Genomic DNA, 21,614 nt, shown 5'->3' with positions numbered 1-21,614 from the left:
CTGTACCTTTTTTGCATTTGTTATGATGTTATAATCACTTACATTTGCTTCCATCCTAGTATTTTTGTCAGCCATCTTTGCGTTGGGTCGCATAACGTCAAATCCGTCATGGGAACCACTCGATATGATTAGTCATTGTCCAGCAGTCGCTGCTGGTGATTTGCATAAAGTTGGATAAAGTTTCTTTTTCACCACCTCCCACACCACGTTCACACCGCCCAAAGATCCCTCACCGCTTTCCTTCCATTGGAAATAAATGGGAAGCGCGGCTCTTCTGCTAGTGTACACCGGGCATTAGCTAGCTATAGTAAGCAGCTTCGGCCGTTTCCATATAAATTACATTGGTTGATACAAAAACTGAAATATCACAATTTGCATAAGTATTCAGACTCTTTACTCTGTACTTTGTTGAAGCAACTTTGGCAGTGATTACAACCTTGAGTCTTCTTGGGTATGACACTACAGGGTTAGCACACCTGTGTTTTGGTAGTTTCTCCCATTCTTCTCTGCAGATCCTCTCAAGCTCTGTCAGGTTGGATGGGGAGCGTCGCTGCACAGCTATTTTCAGGTCTCTCCAGAGATGTTCGATCGGGTTCAAGTCCAGGCTCTGGCTGGGCCACTCAAGGGCATTCCGAGACTTGTCCCGAAGCCACTCCTGTGTTGTCTTGGCTGTCTGCTTAGAGTTGTTGTCCTGTTGGAAGGTGAACCTTCGCCCCAGTCTGAGGTCCAGCAGGTTTGTACTTTTCTCTGTTCATCTTTCACTTGATTCTGACTAGTCTACCAGTCCCTGTCACTGAAAAACATCCCCACAGCATGATGCTGCCACCATGCTTCACCGTAGGGATGGTGCCAGTGTAACGGATGTGAAACGGCTAGCTTAGTAAGCGGTGCGCGCTAAATAGCGTTTCAATCGGTGACGTCACTTGCTCTGAGACCTTGACGTAGTGGTTCCCCTTGCTCTGCAAGGGCCGCGGCTTTTGTGGAGCGATGGGTAATGATGCTTCGTGGGTGACTGTTGTTGATATGTGCAGAGGGTCCCTGGTTCGCGCCTGGGTATGGGCGAGGGGACGGTCTAAAGTTATACTGTTACACCAGGTTTCCTCCAGATGTGACGCTTGGCATTCAGGCCAAAGAGTTTAATCTTGGTTTCATCAGACCAGAGAATCTTGTTTCTCATGGTCAATTGTCCTTTGGGTGCCTTTGTCAAACCAAGCGGGCTGTCATGTGCCTTTTACTGAGTGGCTTCTGTCTGGCCACTCTATCACAAAGGCCTTATTGGTGGAGTGCTGCCAAGATGGGAGAACCTTCCAGAAGGACTACCATCTCCACAGAGTCACAGAGTCAGGACACTCGTTTTAACGTCCCATCCGAAAGACAGCACCCTTCACAGGGCAATGTAATCAAGGTTTGAAAATGTTATGTTTTAGTCAAATATATCTGTTTTGGCTTCTTGCGGTCAATATGCATTCTAAAAATATTTGTATTATGTTCTGACCATCCACTCAATAAAAAATAGTCGCGCAGCTGAATCTAGTTGATGATCCTTGTTTTACATCCTATAATTTCCTTTTCATCAACAAGTAATATTATATAAAGGGTACAAACTGCAGAGTACACAACTTATGATGTGGGAACTGGCACCTAGACCAAAATCAAAGAAAGAAAATGCATAAATACATTTCTAATGCTTATTATTTTGACCATTACAACTGTCAACACAGGGAAAAAAATACCACAATGCAGCACACAAAGACGTTTATGTAAATTATTAATGAGATACATAAAATGAAACAGGATGGGAATGGCGGTATTAGCAATGCATTCAGCTACAAGTGTTTGTGCCAGACAAGTCTAAACTAGAGCTAGCAGTCAGGATTTATGAAATTATATCAGGAAAGGGTAACAAAATATGTAGTCTACATGTAATTAGTCTATGATAAAACGGGTTCAATCAAACAATCACTTTATTCACTGTTTTTAGGGATAGTGTTCTGGTGGTTTCCTTTTGATAAATGCCTGTCAAACAGACAGCCTGTGCCAGTAACTGTGCCATTTGAAGCATTTGGGTCAGGCAGGATCCTTCACAGCAGTGCATGTCTTTTCCTGTCAGTGTGGAGACCGTTGTAGACACACAATGGACCATCCATTAATCCAACTCACCCATGCAAAGTTATTTAAAAAAGCAGTATGACTCAACACATGTTAGACCATCACTGATTACTGTCTCCTCTATCTGAGCGTTGATGTTGGCACCTGCAGAAAACAGAGACAACAGAGGGAGGATTCAAGATTGTTTTACTGGGAAGGCACTTTTAAAGGAGTATTAATCTATTCCCACTGTTGGTCATTGAATCCAGAATGTTTTTTCTTCTTCCATTTGTTATGGAAAAGCCAGTTTGTCCCTTTTGCATCAACTCAATAATATCATGAGCTTAAACCTGTATATGAATACAATCATATCATGTGATCATTTTGTTTCCAAAAGAGAGGTTTTGTATTTTGCCTCAACACTGAGAAATATGGTAGGTAAAATCATTAAATAGAAGCACTAGTTTAATTCAAATCCAGAGAGAGAGACCCATACCTTGTGACAAAAACAGTGCCAGGAGTTGTGTTAGTGTTCTCCACACAGTCTCCTTGGTGGTCATTCCTCCAGCCAGTCCAAAAGATGTGATCTAAAAGACAACATACTGGTATGTCACAGAGATTATACTGCTTTTAGAGTACTGCTTCAGAACAGAGTTATTCATCAGAGAGGGTAAAGCACCTTGATCACCAAGGGGTTGGTAAACCCATGGCTGGAATTTCGAGGTGGAACTGCGTTCTGGGTCAGATTGAACGTGGCTTGGTTTGGGTGAATTGGTTTCAACACTACATTTCATTATTTAATTTTGCACACTGGTCTAGGTTAGTGTCTGTTTTGTAGACAAGACCGAGAGAGACAGACACTCTGTGCTGCTGGTTGTAACAACATTTGTAATTACTCATTCACAGAAACTAGGAAGAGTCGCAGCAACAGGTCAAGGCAGTGAGACGAGGGTTGTCGGGTATAGGCACAGCTCTGACATGTAGTTAGCTACAGGACTTAATAGGAGAGAAAAGATGATGTTGAATTGACTACTGAATTAGGTCAGTGTATATCGTGGCCAATGGGTATCCTTCATTAAGCAGCATGACAGAATCATTTCACCACATTTCACCACCACCACCATCTGTTATTTCAAGATGTGCGAAATTTACAGAAATCTGCCTTTTTCGTTCTGCTTTCTTCACTTTGGATATCGTAAAACAAGCATTATCAAGGTAGGCGGGGAAAGGGAGGGTGTTGCCGAACTGGGTGCATTTATTGTTCCTAGTGCAGCTACAGTAGCTAGCCACACAGTCTCCGTTGAGTGTAATTTGTGTTCTTGGTCAAATCATTACAACTGTTAGTTGAGTGACTTGATAATTGTAATTCTGTAGCCAGCTATTGTTACCTAGCGGCTGTGCACGTGACAACTACAATCTCTAGCTAGCATTTGAAGCTAGCTAGCTAAGTAACTACTTGATATTGTATTGTGTGTCTAGTTAGCTAACCATTTATACACAGGCTAACGTTACTTACTTATAGGCTACTAGCTAGTCAGGTGAGGATGTGTTTGCTTGATAGCTACTTGAATTGTTCGTGCTCTGTGTATGGACCGCAGATGTGCAGCACTGCAGTGTGTGTGTTTGAAGACTTTCTGTGTCCAAGGGGGGGCAAGAGCTGGGAGAGTTCAAGGTGACTGGATAGGGCCCGTCACGGGGAGCAAACTGCTGCACGCACACAGCCATTGAGCTATCGACAACCCTGTTGTACAGTCGTCACTGGTAAGACAGGGAGGGAGATGCGAGACACATATGAAGGAAGTTTGAGATGTGGTCTGAGACTTGGACTTTCTAAGTCTTTTTTTTACTGTTTCTGTTTCTCTACCTGCCTATGAATCTGGAGACACTGGAGCAGAACCACCATGAGTATGTCAAGGTAAGCCAGTACGAACCAGACAAAACTGGTTCACAGGCTAGACCAGTCTAGATCATCTTACAAAACCTTAGTAGACTAAAACATCAAACTCTACAAAGTTACATTCAGTCCTCTCCTATCAGCTTCAGGAACATGGTCCAGCGTGATGACAGCTGGTGGGGAATAGCAAGTGGATACATTTTCATACTGGTACCCTGTGGGAATCAAACTCACAACCATGGCATTGCTATCACCATGCTCTACGAACTGAGCCACATGGGTATAGAATTATACATTAGGATTTAGAATATTAGAATGGACATAAACCTTCTTATGATGGGACAAAGGTCAGAGTGTTCACCAACCATGGTTTGCCAGTGCTGTGATAAAATATTGTGTAAGATAATGAATTTGAATAATTTATCTGTACTGTATGTTTTGTTAGCTAGTGTCGAGGTGACTAGTACGGGCCACCCTGGCGATCCTATTAGGTTCACTCACGTGTGGGTAGTCTTTGCCTGTGGATCTTCTCTTGACCTCTCAGGGTGGGTCAACTCCCACCTGTGGTATGAGCCTCTTTCCAGGGGAGTCAGTCTCCCTGTCTTCCTACCCTAAACTGTTTTTAACAGTAGAGCCCTAAACTCCACTTTAAGAACTTGATCATCCATCTTGGTCTATCCCTGCTTGCCACAGAGGTTAGCTCACACCTTCCTACTGATTACACTTCACAGGTAGTTTGTGACACGGTATACAATCAGCGAGGGCTATGTTTGTGTATAACACCAATGAGCAATCAATATTTATTTATAGTCCGCTCTGTACTATTTTCATTAGTGGCGCGGCTCTTACTACTTCATTCTCACTGTGCATGGAGGTCACGTTCCACGACGGGGTTACACTATTTATTACAAGCGCAGCATAATCTCAGACACTCCTGTAGCGGCTGGTCCTTCCTTTCTAATTGACCGGACAGCACCCTCACAGGTGAGTCATGCTCGCTAAGTCCCAGGTATAGGGTTTCAACTAAATCCTCTAGCTGAAGGCAGGGGTTCAGCCCTTTGTCTGGGTAGACAAAGGCCCTATAGGCTAGACTCCCAGTACTCCATTATTGTACCTTTGACACAGTTACCCTCAAGCTCATCTTTGGTTTCCTGCTCGAGCCCACAATATGGTCTGGCAGAAGGCCACCTAAGGTGCACCCCCTAAGCCTATAGTTGTTATAATGTTACTTTACTTCTTAACAGATTATTCAACAAATAAATTAACTAGTAAATGAAACTCAGTAACACTTCTCTTTTTGGTTCCCCAGCTTTACAGCTGATGGATTTTATCGATTTTTTTATAGCAATTGCACTCTACAGTTGCTTCTAACAATAGTAATGAAGCACTATGCTCACCTTGCCCCAAAGTCTTCACTCTTCTAATACATCAATCAGCTTCTGCTCTGTCCCTATCTTTTACATTGGTATTTATACATTTTGTCCAAGCCCTTGACTAGACACAAGACATCATCCCCCTTGCACATGACATTTAAGCAAAGTTACATAACACATTGTCTCCTTGACACGTGATATCTACACAGACTTTTGTAACACATTGTTTCCTTCATATGTTACGGCAATCCACGGTGTCATCTGTTCATGGCCCATGTTTCATTCGGCAGCTCCACCAGCTCTAACCCAGGGCCTGAGTTCGACAGGGGTGTTGCCACATAAATGAACCTCTGCCCTCCAGCAGAGGTACATCTTCATACAGTCTCCTCGCACCCATCACCTCCCTGCGTTTATGCTGCTCTCTAGCTGCTTGTGGTTGGGTGTTCTTCTTGTCCTTCTTAAGCTTCTTCTTATTCTTCCTTGTTTCAGTGTTACCAGAGTCCTGTCAGCGGGCTGGAGGACTCATCAGGTCATATTGACCAGGCTCATTCGCGACACTCCCTCCTTGACCTGTGGCTCCTTTAGTCTTTTTAGGCTTGGATTCTTACCCTTACATTGGAAACAAACTTTTGGGGGGGGTTATTAATATATACCACTTCCCGTCTCATCATGGACTGTACGTACTTTAACATGATAGGGCGTGCCCCGGGTAAGTACACTCACAGGGTGTACGTAGCCAAATTGGCTTGGATTAGGCTGATTAGGCTGAGCATATCCCTTACCCTGAACACTTGGTTTTCCAAGACAAAACCCTCCATCTGCGCCTGTTGTGCCCCTGTTGATAGGTCCCCGGGGTAGGGAGTCGTCAGCGCAATCACCTTCTTTATTGGTGGTTTGCAGGGATTTCAAAAATCCTGACTAGAACCAAAACAATTGATCATATTACTCCAGTGCTAGCCTCCCTACACTGGCTTCCTGTCAAGGAAATGGCTGATTTCAAGGTTTTACTGCTAACCTACAAAGCATTACATGGGCTTGCTACAAAGCATTACTTGGGCTTTCTTCTACCTATCTCTCTGATTTGGTCCTGCCGTACATACCTACACGTACGCTACGGTCACAAGACGCAGGCCTCCTAATTGTCCCTAGAATTTCTAAGCAAACATCTGGAGGCAGGACTTTCTCCTATAGAGCTCAATTTTTATGAAATGGTCTGCCTACCCATGTGAGAGACGCAAACTCGGTCTCAACCTTTAAGTCTTTACTGAAGACTCATCTCTTCAGTGGGTCATATGAGTGAGTGTAGTCTGGCCCTGGAGTGTGAAGGTGAACGGAAAGGCTCTGGAGCAACGAACCGCCCTTGCTGTCTCTGCCTGGCCGGTTCCCCTCTTTCCACTGGGATTCTCTGCCTCTAACCCTATTACAGGGGCTGAGTCACTGGCTTACTGGTGCCCTTTCATGCCGTCCTTAGGAGGGGTGCGTCACTTGAGTGGGTTGAGTCACTGATGTGATCTTCCTGTCTGGGTTGGCGCCCCCCTTGGGTTGTGCCGTGGCGGAGATCTTTGTGGGCTATACTCGGCCTTGTCTCAGGATGGTAAGTTGGTGGTTGAAGATATCCCTCTAGTGGTGTGGAGGCTGTGCTTTGGCAAAGTGGGTGGGGTTATATCCTTCCTGTTTGGCCCTGTCCGGGGGTATCATCGGATGGGGCCACAGTGTCTCCTGACCCCTCCTGTCTCAGTCTCCAGTATTTATGCCGCAGTAGTTTGTGTCGGGTTTGTTTTATCTGGAGTTCTTCTCCTGTCTTAATCGGTGTCCTGTGTGAATTTAAGTATATTCTCTCTTTCTCTCTCTCGGAGGACCTGAGCCCTAGGACCATGCCTCAGGACTACCTGGCATGATGACTCCTTGCTGTCCCCAGTCCACCTGGCCATGCTGCTGCTCCAGTTTCAACTGTTCTGCCTGCGGCTATGGAATCCTGACCTGTTCACCGGACGTGCTACCTGTCCCAGACCTATTATTTGACCATGCTGGTCATTTATGAACATTTGAACATCTTGGCCATGTTCTGTTATAATCTCCACCCGGCACAGCCAGAAGAGGACTGGCCACCCCTCATAGCCTGGTTCCTCTCTAGGTTTCTTCCTAGGTTTTGGCCTTTCTAGGGAGTTTCTCCTAGCCAACGTGCTTCAACACCTGCATTGCTTGCTGTTTGGGGTTTTAGGCTGGGTTTCTGTATAGCACTTTAAGATATCAGCTGATGGGCTATATAAATAAATTTGATTTGAGAGAGAAAAATACATTTGATTTTGATTTTCATCGGTCTCTAGGCATCTGGTGCAATAGGCCTTAACTTCTGTCAGCCTTATCGTCCCAATTTCCATCTGCCTGATCCCACATTGGCCGCATTCTCCATGAAACAATCCAGCACACATATACAAGCATTGTCATTACATTTTTTTCCATCATTTTCATCACTCATTATTTATATTTATAGCCAGTGTAAGCAATACAAATCAATCAAAGCAAAACCTTCACCCCACCCCGGGCAGACTCCTTAAAATGTCATCCTCACCTGGCTCACACCTTCCCCTGACTAGTCATAAATATTCAGTATCTCCAGCGATTCAATATCCATTTCTCCCTCCAACTGAGTCTTAGTTTCTAGGTCAGTAATATCCCTTATTTGTTGATAGGGCCGTAGTTCCTTCAAGATTTCCATCACCTCTGCAATTTTAACTGAAAGGGCCGCTAGCTCACCGGCCTCTATCCTAGCCCTTCACTCATCTCCTGATAGGCTCTCTTCAGCCTTCCCCTAAACTGGCGTTCCCCTGCGAAAACTGGGGTTAAGGCTCCAATAGCCCCATCCTCAGGTTCCTGAGGTTCAAAGTCATTCACCGGATTTTCTGTCAGAACTGGGGTTAGGGCTGCAGGACCTCATCCTCAATGCCCAGTGGATCCAGATATGTCTCCTGTCCATCCTCCCCACCAGGTTTCTACCCTAGGTACAAATAAACAACTGAAATATCATATTTACATAAGTATTCAGACCCTTTACTCAGTACTTTGTTGAAACACCTTTGGCAGAGATTACAGCGTCAAATCTTCATGGGTATGACGCTACAAGCTTGGCATACCTGTATTTGGGGAGATTCTCTCATTCTTCTCAGTAGATCCTCTCATGCTCTGTCAGGTTCAGAGACTTGACCTGAAGCCACTCCTGCGTTGTCTTGGCTGTGTGCTTAGGGACGTTGTCCTGTTGGAAGGTGAACCTTCACCCCCAGTTTGAAGTCCTGAGCACTCTGGAGCAGAGCGCATCAAGGATCTCTCTGTACTTTGCTCCGTTCATCTTTCACTCGATCCTGACTAGTCTCCCAGTCCCTGCACTGAAAAACATCCCTTAAGCATGATGCTGCCACCACCATGCTTCACCGAAGGAATGGTGCCAGGTTTCCACCAGACATGACGCTTGGCATTCAGGCCAAAGAGTTCATTCTTCGTTTCATCAGATCAGACAATCTTGTTTCTCATGTTCTGAGAGTCTTTGGGTGCCTATTTGTAAACTCCAAGCGGGCTGTGATGTGCCTTTTACTGAGGAGGGGCTTCCGTCTGGCCACTCTACCATAAAGGCCTGATTGGAGGAGTGCTGCAGAGATGGTTGTCCTTCTGTAAGGTTCTCCCATGTCCTCAGAGGAACTCTGGAGCTCTGTCAGAGTGACCATCGGATCCTTGGTCACCTCCTTGTCCAAGGCCCTTCTCCCCTGATTGCTCAGTTTGGCCGGGCTGCCAGCTCTAGGAAGAGTCTTGGTGCTTCTAAACTTCTTCCATTTAAGAATGACGGAGGCCACTGTGTTCTTGGGGACTTTCAATGTTGCAGACATTTTTTGGTACCCTTCCCCAGATCTGTGCCTCAACCCAATACTCTGAGAGAGCTTTAAGGACAATTCTTTTGACCTCATGTCTTGGTTTTTGCTCTGACATGCACTGATAACTGTCGGACCTTATATAGACAGGTGGTGCCTTTCCAAATCATGTCTAAGCAATTGAATTTACCACAGGTAGACTCCAATCAAGTTGTAGAAACATCAAGGATGATCAATGGAAACAGGATGCACAGGAGCTCAATTTCAAATCTCATAGCAAAGGGTATTAAAACGTATGTAAATAAAGTATTACATTTTTATACATTTGCAAAAAAATTATAAAACATCTTTTCGCTTTGTCATTACGGGGTATTGTGTGTAGATTGATGAGGAATTTATTTAATCCATTTTAGAATAAGGCTGTAACATTAAAATGTGGAAAAAGTCAAGGGGTCTGAATACTTTCCTAATGCACTGTATTAGGCGAAGCGCAGGTTGGTTGATCTAGAACAAGAAACAATATACAAATATGTTCACATATTCACAAAAAAAAGTAATACATCTGCCACGGTCTGTAGTGTTATTTGCATATTGCATCCTGATTGGCCATATGCTAATGAGGGCCTGTGGGAATGTAGGGGTCCAAGAGGAAAGCATCTCTCTCTCTCTCTCTCTCTCTCTCTCTCTCATGGGGCTTGTAATGTGAAGCAATGTCAAGTTAGCAATAAATGTGCCATCGTAAAGACAACGTTAGTAGTTATTTTACTCACGTACAGACAAGTTTGATTACATGACATGGTATCAGAAGTGGACTAGAATGAGTGTATTTGCTAACAGAGTTTAGCTTACAGTACCGGGTTGAAAGGTTTGGGGAAGAAAATCAAGGAGGCTAATCAGCATGGAAGACATTGCGGCAGAAGTGCAGCAGCCACCAGGAGCAGTGCCTGAAGAGGCTAGCCACCCGTGCAAGGTGTAGCAGGAGGGGCACAGATACACGCACATACAGGTCCAAGTGTTACATTTATCATACAGCCGCCGGAGCGGTTAGATTTGTCTAAACCTCAAGAATGAACCAAAAGGATTAGGAGGTTTGAGCACTTTCATAATGTGAGTAATCTTCACACATCTACTGAGGAGAACCAGATAAATACTCTCGTACTGTATAGGCGACGAAGCAGATTACGTTTTGAGGGGTCTAAACCTAAATGAACTCGAGCAAAAACAGTATGGACAAAGAGACGGATTTCATGGATTCTTTATTGTAAAAAAGAATGTGATCTATGAGAGCACACTTTAACATGAAAATTAAAACAGTGGAATCTTTTCTTCTATGGCCTTATATGCCATGGCAGAGTATTGCAACTATGGACTTTTGCACAATGAACTAATTAGAGATCGCAAGGCAAATTGAAAAAGCAGTAAGGCTGCCTGCGAGGTGGAAAGGCAGCGAGTGGAAACTGAAATTCCAGCTTCAGAAAGCTAGCCATGAAAATGCTAATGACAAAAAGCAGTCAAAGTGCACAGCTAATGAAGTAGTGTGTCACTCCTGTGGGAAAAATGGACATTACCAACATGTGTGTATGTCATCATGAGCCGTAAACGAGAAGAAATGTTGTTTACGGCTCATGAACACATTGTCTGGGATCACATTTAGAAATGTCCAATTCTAAATAGACACTGGTGCCGATGTGACTGTTATCCCAGACAATGTGTTCAATCACATTTTTGCAGGAACCAGCAAGCCAGCTCTACAAAAACCAACAAAACCTCTGATAGGACCAGGAAGAGTGCCGCTGGACGTGATCGGCGTGACACAAGTGTGGATCTAAGAAAGGGAGTCAAGGAGACACTGGAGGAGGTATATGTCAGAGATCTACACACAGCTTTACTAGGCAGACCAGTGATCATAAAGCTCAAATCAAATCAAATTTATTTGTCACATACACATGGTTAGCAGATGTTAATGCGAGTGTAGCGAAATGCTTGTGCTTCTAGTTCCGACAATGCAGTGATAACCAACAAGTAATCTAACTAACAATTCCAAAACTACTGTCTTATACACAGTGTAAGGGGATAAGGAATATGTACATAAGGATATATGAATGAGTGATGGTACAGAGCAGCATACAGTAGATGGTATCGAGTACAGTATATACATATGAGATGAGTATGTAGACAAAGTAAACAAAGTGGCATAGTTAAAGTGGCTAGTGACATAAGAATGCAGTCGATGATCTAGAGTACAGTATATACGTATGCATATGAGATGAATAATGTAGGGTAAGTAACATTATATAAGGTAGCATTGTTTAAAGTGGCTAGTGATATATTTACATCATTTCCCATCAATTCCCATTATTAAAGTGGCTGGAGTTGGGTCAGTGTCAATGACAGTGTGTTGGCAGCAGCCACTCAATGTTAGTGGTGGCTGTTTAACAGTCTGATGGCCTTGAGATAGAAGCTGTTTTTCAGTCTCTCGGTCCCAGCTTTGATGCACCTGTACTGACCTCGCCTTCTGGATGATAGCGGGGTGAACAGGCAGTGGTTCGGGTGGTTGATGTCCTTGATGATCTTTATGGCCTTCCTGTAACATCGGGTGGTGTAGGTGTCCTGGAGGGCAGGTAGTTTGCCCCCTTGAGCTAGATGCTCGACTCAACAGCATTGATTTACAGCATTGAAAGAAAGCTATCCTAAGCTGTGCAGTGGTCTTGGCACAGTAGAACAACCATATACCATCAAGCTGAAACCTGGTGCAGAGCCCTGCTTACTCCACAACAGATTCCTCTGACATTGCTGCCACAAGTCAAGATAGAGCTAGAGCATGTTCAAGGGTTCAAGATTGTCACTTGAGTAAAGAAGCCCACGGACTGGTGCGCCGGCATGGTGGTTGTCCTTAAGAAGAACAGGGACGTGAGGATATGTGTCAACTTCACCAGTCTCAATGAGTCCGTGTGTAGAGAAAAATACAAACTTCCCACTGTCGAACAGACCCTTGGCTCACTAGCCGGGGTGAATATCTTCAGTGAGTTTGATGCGAACATGGGCTTCTCGCAGATCCCGCTAGCCGAGGAGTCAGTTAAACTAACAACCTTCATCACACCTTTCGGACATTACTACTTCAACCGTCTGCCTTTTGGCATTGCTTCAGCACCTGAACACTTCCAGAACAGAATGGTGAAAGAGGTCACTGAAGGCCTGGAAGGTGTGGTCTGTCACATGGATAAAGTGTTGGTCTTGGGCCAAACACAGGAGGAGCATGATACAAGACTTCATGCCGCATTGCAGGAGATGGAAAAAGCCGGTTGAACTCTGAACATGGACTGTGACCTGTCAAAGGAGGAAGTGAAGTTCCTGGGTCACATCTCGGACAAAGGAGGACAGCCCGACCCGGCAAAGACAGAGGCTGCCAAGGAGAAGGCGAAGCCATCCAAAATCAGCGAGCTGCAGAGTTTGAAGAATGGTGAACCAACTGGGAAAGTTCATCCCCCAGTTAGCAGAAAATGACAAACCTCTCAGAGACCTACTCTCAAAGAAAAATCACTGGTTCTGGGGGGCCGACCAAGTCAGAGCCTTCAAAGAGCTGAAGGAGGAGCTGACATCCACACCCACTCATACCATCACAACTTCCTGAGAGACCCTGTCAAAGACTGAACAGACTTGTTCACTCTGAAAATCACCACCTACCTCTCAACGTATGTGGAAATCGCAAACATGTCACTAACAAAGTCTGTGGAAGTCATAGTTCATCTGAAGTCCATCGTCGCCTGACATGGGGTACCTGAGGTCCTGGTTACTTGCAATGTCACCAGTAGTCCAATGTTCCCGCAAAGCAACGGAGGCAGACCGCACTTGCTTTGCTGGCCTATCGGTCAACTCCGCTCTAGAATGGCTTCAGCTCAGCTGCTGATGGGATGACAGCTTCATACCACAGTGCCAACACTCCCATCGCTGCTCTTAAACGCAGCTATGGTCAGCTCAAAGGAAAAGGAGCGTCACAGAGTTAGCAATCTCAGCAGACTCCCACCTGGAAAACAGGTGTGTGTGACTAACTCAAAAGTCACAGGAACAGTGCTGAGGGAACATGCAGCACCACAATCCTACATGGTGGAAGTTCACCTCATACCTATGAATGGACCCGAGAACAACAACGCTACGCAGGTGAAGATTCAAGTGTCTTCACGCTTAGCGAAATACAGGGAATTTGGAAAGTATTCAGGTCCCTTGACTTTTCACATTTTGTTATGTTACAGACTTATTCTAAAACGTATTAAATAGATTTTGTCCCTTGTCAATCTACACACAATACCCCATAATGACACACCACATTGCCAGAACCACCAACACCAAAAGTAATCATGGATATTCCTGCTACACCCAGAACAAGGTCTGGGTGAGCAATAGTTAAAGACTGGACTTATAAGTCAAAGCAACAAGAACAAAAGACTGAGCTCAAAGTTAAACAAAATGACAAAACACCTGTCAAATCGTTACAGTTCTAACTTACCTTTGGGGTAGATTTGTGTTAAAAGAAATTAGATGCATTTTGGGTTAAAGTTGACAGAAAATATATGTTTATTACTATGTTGACATGTTCCAGAAGAACTAGGCAGGAACAGACTTACCAACATAAGGGCAGAATAATCCCTTGAGGTCTGTTGCGACAAAGGCAGTCTACCATTTGTTCTCTGAAAAGGGGAGATGTGGTGTTCATGAGGAAAGCATCTCTCTCTTGTGGCTTGTAATGTGAAGCAACGTCAAAGAAGCAATAAATGTGCCTTCATAAAGACACACCGTTAGCAGTTATTTTACTCACGTACAGACAAGTTTGATTAAACGACACTGCCAAAACCAGAGAGGGAGCCTGGGAAGAAATTGCAGACAGAGCAAATGCGCAAGTGAAGTGGTACAATTACAATATCTAATAGACCTAGCAGACACATATGCCTGATTAGTAATAATGCTTTCACTTTATAGAGCACTTTTATTGCAACACTGGTGATATGTGTCAAGGCTATGGTTTAATATGTACTGTAAGTTGTAGTAGCCTGTCACACTTGTAATGGTAGGCCCATTCCATAGCCTATGTAGGGTGAAAAATAATGTATTGAATTCATAGTGCTTTTCACGGTCAACAATGTGTTATATGTTTAGTTGTAACCCCAAGGGAGTCACAGACAAAAGAAGTGAGAAAGATCATTGAATTGAATGACTGTTTCTGAAAATGATTTGGTGAAAGTGTAGGTTACAGTATTCATGTATTTATGCTGTGAAAAATTTTCGCGTAGTTGTCACAGGCGTCGTAAGAAGGAGACCAAGGTGCAGCGTGGTGAGCGTACATATTATTTTAAAATGACACCAACAAAACAACAAACACCACAACCGTGACGCTTACAGGGCTAAGTACCACTAACAAAGTTAACTTCCCACAAACACAAAAGGGAAAAAGGCTGCCTAAGTATGATTCCAAATCAGAGACAACGATAGACAGCTGTCCCATACAGCTGTCCCATACCCGAACCATACCCGGCCAAAACAAAGAAATACAAAAACATAGAAAATACAACATGGAATGCCCACCCAAATCACACCCTGACCAAACCAAAATAGAGACATAAAAAGCTTTCTAAGGTCAGGGCGTGACAGTAGTCTCCTTCATTTGGTCCAGAGGGTCTTTGAATGGGGGATGTGTTCCATCTCTAGCACCAATGACGTTGGAAAATCTGCAGCGTGAATTAGGCCAGCTTTAAACTTACTCTTGAAAGTTGTAATAGTAGAATGCACAAGGTGCAATTTCAAAATTGGGTAGTGCATCATCACTTCCTCTTGTCATGTTAGTCATTGCGTACCTTAGAGAACTATTTATAACTTGTTACTTATTTATTTACTTTTCTGCTCTTTTGCACACCAATTTCTCTACCTGTACATGACCATCTGATCATTTATCACTCCAGTGTTAATCTGCAAAATTGTAATTATTCGCCTACCTCCTCATGCCTTTTGCACACAATGTATATAGACTCCCCTTTTTTTTCTACTGTGTTATTGACTTGTTAATTGTTTACTCCATGTGTAACTCTGTGTTGTCTGTTCACACTGCTATGCTTTATCTTGGCCAGGTCGCAGTTGCAAATGAGAACTTGTTCTCAACTAGCCTACCTGGTTAAATAAAGGTGAAATAAAAAAATAAAAAATAAATGTCCAGATCAACTAGCCCATGTCAGCAAAAAAAAATTGCCCACAGATATGTGTAATTTTTTTGTCACTCAAATATTACATGAATACACATTAGACATGGGAAAATGTGCTATAAAACTGCAAAATTGTCGTTGTACACCATGACAAAATGTGTAGAATTGCAGGACACAAGCTTTAACCTGCAAAATTCTGAACAAGAGGGGTGTGAACAGTTTGTGCCATGAACAGTGCTTGTGCCCATAGAAATAGACGCAGCATGCAAGGGGAGTGCGGGATGTTCCCCAAAGCTTGAAAGGGAGCCCAGAGTGAAAAAGTTTGGGAACCCCAGATCTAAAGGATGTATTTGAGGTCCAGAAAATACATTCCCTTTGTAAAGCGCGAAGAACAGCACAGGCTCCGATGTCAAGTGGATTTAACCAAGAAGTGACAGGGCATAATGATGAATAAGTATCTGATTGGCTTAGAGGTCCCATATTTATTCACCAGGACAGGCTAAGATCAAGTTAACCTAGTAGGTCGCGGGTTTGCTTCAGAACATTCGTTGCTATGGTTTCTGATCAGGCTCTCTTTCAAGCTTTCTTTCTGGAGCCGGAGTTTGCACAAGTTCCTGTTTGACAGATCTTGCGGAATCACTAATCCGGCTTCCAGGAATACCCCTCTGACAAATGCATATTTCCACATGTCAACAAACAGAATGTGCTGTAAAAATACTGTATCTCCAGGATAAAAAATGGCACCACTCATCAGAACAGCTGGGCATAGTGTGTACCGCATTGTGGGCAGCAGGTAGCCTAGCCGTTAAGAGTGTTGGGCCAGTAACTGAAAGGTCATTGGTTCGAATCCCTGAACCGACTAGGTGAAGATTCTGTTGATGTGCCCTTGAGCAAGGCACTTAACCCTAGTTGCTCTGGATAAGAGTGTCTGCTAAATTATTCAAATGTAAATGCTGTATCTCTGCAGTCACCAGTGTTCATACAAAATGTAATACAAGGCTTCTTTTTGTTTGTTTTGTTCCATTGTCTTCAGACAGAAACATGTTAGTCTGGGGGTTCATCTGAATCATCTTCAATCTTAACGTATACCCACCATGACCCCTCCACTGGAGCCTCTATCTGGAATCCAATAATAATAATAATAACTTACATAACATCGTACATACTTAGGCCACTATTCAATCCGTATCACGGAAGATCAGCGTTACAGTGTGATTAGAATTTAAAGGCAATGGTCCCACATTAAAGGAGACTACATTCACAGTAAACTCTGCATATGTCAGTCCATCAGAAATAATCTTTAAATTTAAAGCTTCAGTGATACAGATTGTGCAGATAAAAACAGATAAACAGTTTATAGGGAGATAAAGATGCTTGTGTTAAAATGGCTGAGACTCAGAACAAAGTATATTCATGTTGCCAAATTGACTTTGGGTACAGCCACACAGAGAGGCCCAAATCGAAATCGACCCCTAAACCCTACGACCCTATATGCACTTGTGGAAATTTGAGAGGATCTTATTGGTATAACGCTGATTGAAGTGGATTTAACAAGTGACATCAATAAGGGATCAAAGCTTTCACCTGGATTCATCTGGTCAGTCTTCCTAATGTCTCCCAAACAACAACCCCCCCCCACACACACATAACACAAACACATACACACACACTTCTACACTCATAATCTGCTGTTGCAACTCTGTTCTTTATTTTACTCTTATTATTATCTATCCTGATGTTTAGTCACTTTACCCTGCCTTCATGTACATATCTACCTCAACTACCTTGTACACCTGCACATTGATCTGGTGCTGGTACTCCCTGTATATAGCTCCATCCTTGTGTATTTTATTTTATTTTCTTCTGTTACTATTTATTATTTTAAAACTCTTCATCGTTGGGAAGGGCATGTAAGCAGGCATTTCACAGTAAAGTCTACACCAGTTGTATTTTCCGCATGTGACAATTACATTTGAATGGATTTGACTCAAACTGGAGCAAGAGAGAGAGAAAGCATCAACTGAAACTGGAAGAGAGGAGGAGAGACAGCATGAACTTAAACTGTAAGAGAGAGGAGAGACAGCCGTCATTGACACAACTGGGACAGAATGTGAGCTATGGGAAATACAGGAAATGTACGTCCAGCTGGGAATCAAGAAGGTTCTCATCCCATCCGTGCTGTCTTTGCGTCCCGAATGGCACCCTATTCCCTTTGTAGTGCACTACTTTTGTGCACTTGCCAAAGTAGGGCACTACCTAGAGAATAGGGTACCATTTGGGAAGCATGCACTGTAACTACTACCAGCAGACAGTATCCTACCAGCAGACAGTTGCCCATCCACTCTGCCAGGTAGATTCAGCTCCTCAGGCCGGCACTGGAACACTCTGACCACCTTCTCACAGCCTTTCTGCCTCACCACGGTCTCAGTGTGTTCTGCTATGAAGCTGACCTCCACTGCATACACCTACAGGAATAAACAGGGGTTTAATACACCTACAATGCAGAACAGAACACAAACCAAAACAACAGAAGTTAACACACCTACAGGAGTAAACAGGGTTTAATACACCTACAACACAGAACAGAACAACAGAGGAGTTTCATATACCAAGCGCACAGTGTTCTAACTAACATTGTCCACTAGATTGAGGTTTAGGCATTGTAATGTCCAAGTGAACACAAGGCTCAAAAGAAAAGTTAGCTTCTATCCACTAATTCAGTTAATAGAATATCCTAAATATTGTTATATTGCAGGAGGGATGTGACACATTGACCCTGTTAACATTAATAATAATATATTATAATCATGGATGGGCCAGGCGGGCACAGAAGAGACTGATGACTCTGCTGCCAGAGCCCAGGTCCATGACCACCTTCTCCCTGAGGGGGGCACCGTTGGTCAAGGTGACCTGGCGGTACGCCTCCATCCTCACACGGTCACTCAGCATCTCCAGGTGAAGCCTATGGGTAAGCAGAAACACAGACAACAATATTAACACATTTACATTACAGTCTATGTCCCAAAATACTTCTGGCGCCGACAGAGATGGCCGCCTCGCTTCGCGTTCCTAGGAAACTATGCAGTATTTTGTTTTTTTTACGTGGTATTTCTTACATTGGTACCCCAGGTAATCTTAGGTTTTATTACATACAGTCGGGAGGAACTACTGAATATAAGAGCAACGTCAACTCACCATCATTACGACCAGGAATACGACTTTCCCGAAGCAGATCCTGTGTTTTGCCCACCACCCAGGACAATGGATCGGATCCCAGCTGGCGAACCAAAACAACGTCGCAGTAAAAGGGGCAGAGGAAGCGGTCTTCTTGTCAGGCTCCAGAGACGGGCACATTGCGCACCGCTCCCGAGCATACTACTCGCCAATGACCAGTCTCTTGACAACAAGGTTGATGAAATGCGGGCAAGGGTAGCATTCCAGAGAGACATAAGAGACTAACATTCTTTGCTTCACGGAAACACGGCTCACTCGAGACACGCTATCGGAGTCGGTACAGCCAGCTGGTTTATTCACGCATCGCGCCGACAGAAACAAGCATCTTTCTGGTAAGAAGAGGGGCGGGGGTGTATGCCTTATGATTAACGAGACGTGGTGTGATCATAACAACATACAGGAACTCAAGTCCTTCTGTTCACCTGACTTAGAATTCCTCACAATCAAATGTCGAACGTATTATCTCCCAAGAGAATTCTCTTCGATTATAATCACAGCCGCATATATTCCCCCCCAAGCAGACACATCGATGGCCCTGAACGAACTTCATTTGACTCTATGTAAACTGGAACCACATATCCTGAGGTTGCATTCATTGTAGCTGGGGATTTTAAGGCTAATCTGAAAACAAGATGCCGTAAATTCTATCAGCATATCGATTGTGCTACCGGGGCTGGTAAAACCCTGGATCATTGTTATTCTAGCTTCCGCGACGCGACGCATATAAGGCCCTTCCCCGCCCTCCTTTTGGAAAAGCTGACCACGACTCCATTTTGTTGCTCCCAGCCTATAGACAGAGACTAAAACAGAAAGCCCCCGCGCTCAGGTCTATTCAACGCTGGTCCGACCAATCTGACGCTTCAAGACTGCTTCCATCACGCGGATTGGGATATGTTCCGCATTGCGTCCAACAACAACATTGATTAATACGCTGATTTGGTGAGCGAGTTCATTAGCAAGGGCATCGGCGATGTCATACCCACAGCAGCTATTAAAACATTCCCAAACCAGAAACCGTGGATTGATGGCAGCATTCGTACGAAACTGAAAGCACAAACCACTGCTTTTAACCAGGGCAAGGTGACCGGAAACATGACCGAATACAAACAGTGTAGCTATTCCCTCTGCAAGGCAATCAAACAAGCTAAGCGTCAGTATAGAGACAAAGTAGAGTCGCAATTCAACGGGTCAGACACAAGAGGTATGTGGCAGGGTCTACAGTCAATCACGGATTACAAAAAGAAAACCAGCCCCGTCGCGGACCGGGATGTCTTGCTCCCAAACAGACTAAATAACTTCTTTGCTCGCTTTGAGGACAATACAGTGCCACTGACACGGCCCGCTACCAAAACCGTGTTAACCCTCGCAAGGCTGCAGGCCCAGACGGCATCCCCAGCCGCGTCCTCAGAGCATGTGCAGACCAGCTGGCTGGTGTGTTTACGGACATATTCAATCAATCCTTATCCCAGTCAGCTGTCCCCACATGCTTCAAAAGGGCCACCATTGTTCCTGTTCCCAAGAAAGCTAAGGTAACTGAGCTAAACGACTATCGCCCCTGAGCACTCACTTCCATCATCATGAAGTGCTTTGAGAGACTAGTCAAGGACCATATCACCTCCAGCCTACCTGACACCCTAGACCCACTTGAATTTGCTTACCGCCCCAATAGGTCAACAGACGACGCAATCGCAACCACACTGCACACTGCCCTAAACCATCTGGACAAGAGGAATACCTATGTGAGAATGCTGTTCATCGACTACAGCTCGGCATTTAACAATAATAGTACCCTCCAAACTCGTCATCATGCTCGAGCCCCTGGTTCTTCTGTTTCAAATATTTTTATTAAACACACACAAGAATGGTGTATAGATATACATGACAGGTATACAATTCTTATCTAAACATAAAAGAGCATACAGGAACAACAAGACCCAGAGTTCTGGGTGCAGAACAAATAATACAAAACACGACATACAAAACAAGGACACGTAGAAAGAAAGAGGGAAGATGTCCCCCCTATCCCCCCCCCCATCCCCTATCCCCCCCCCCCCCCCCCCCAACTGCTCGGGTGGTAGGGCCAGCACACGCTGCCCAAAGGTAGATTAAAATATTACAATTGAGAGTGCGTTAATAAGTACAAATTCACAGCACCGATTCGTCCAAGTAGGAGAGGAAAGACTGCCAGATTTTTATCAAATGTTGATAATTTATTGTTCAGAATATATCTAATTCTTTCTAAGTGTATAGTGTTTGCCAATTCACTGAGCCATAATTTGGTAGAGGGCGCTTCCCTCCTTTTCCAAAACAACAAGATTAGTTTTTTTGCCGAGATGAGACCATACGAGATTAGTTGTTTTTGGGGGTTGGTTAATCCGTTTAGGGACTCAGATACTCCCAGGATTATCAGAAGCGGGTCTGGATCTATTGAAGTCTCCAAAACTTCAGAGAGGATCCTAAAAATTCCACACCAATAACCATGCAAGCTAGAGCATATGGCAAAGCAGTGGAGTAGTGTACCCTGCGTAGCCTGACATTTATCACATGTAGGGGATGTGTCAGGAAATATCCTATGCAGTTTAGTTTTGGAATAGTGTAATCTGTGTAATACCTTGAATTGTATGAGACGATGGAGCCCCTGGTTCTTGACCCCGCCCTGTGCAACTGGGTACTGGACGCGCCACCCCCAGGTGGTGAGGGTAGGTAACAACATCTCCACCCCGCTGATCCTCAACACTGGGGCCCCACAAGGGTGCGTTCTGAGCCCTCTCCTGTACTCCCTGTTCACCCACGACTGCGTGGCCATGCACGCCTCCAACTCAATCATCAAGTTTGCGGATGACACTACAGTGGTAGGCTTTATTACCAACAACGACGAGACGGCCTACAGGGAGGAGGTGAGGGCCCTCGGAGTGTGGTGTCAGGAAAATAACCTCACACTCAACGTCAACAAAACAAAGGAGATGATTGTGGACTT

At 44.3% G+C, this 21,614-nt stretch overlaps 1 long non-coding RNA gene across 2 annotated transcripts; it reads right to left on the bottom strand.

The window, feature by feature from the left end:
- Positions 1–1,740: 1,740 nt before the first annotated feature.
- Positions 1,741–13,958, bottom strand: LOC115105667 (uncharacterized). Of its 2 annotated transcripts, none has more exons than XR_003859898.2 (3): positions 13,838–13,958; positions 2,585–2,675; positions 1,741–2,253 (listed from the first exon to the last, which is right to left on the bottom strand). It is a non-coding gene; the product is annotated as an uncharacterized LOC115105667 (long non-coding RNA). The 2 variants fall into 2 exon arrangements; XR_003859897.2 differs by lacking the exon at positions 13,838–13,958 and adding an exon at positions 5,380–6,985.
- Between the last annotated feature and the right edge of the window lie 7,656 nt (positions 13,959–21,614).

Source organism: Oncorhynchus nerka, linkage group LG22 (assembly GCF_034236695.1).
Source record: "Oncorhynchus nerka isolate Pitt River linkage group LG22, Oner_Uvic_2.0, whole genome shotgun sequence".
NCBI classification, from domain to species: Eukaryota; Metazoa; Chordata; class Actinopteri; order Salmoniformes; family Salmonidae; genus Oncorhynchus; species Oncorhynchus nerka.
This window is presented reverse-complemented; position numbering and strand designations above follow the sequence as displayed.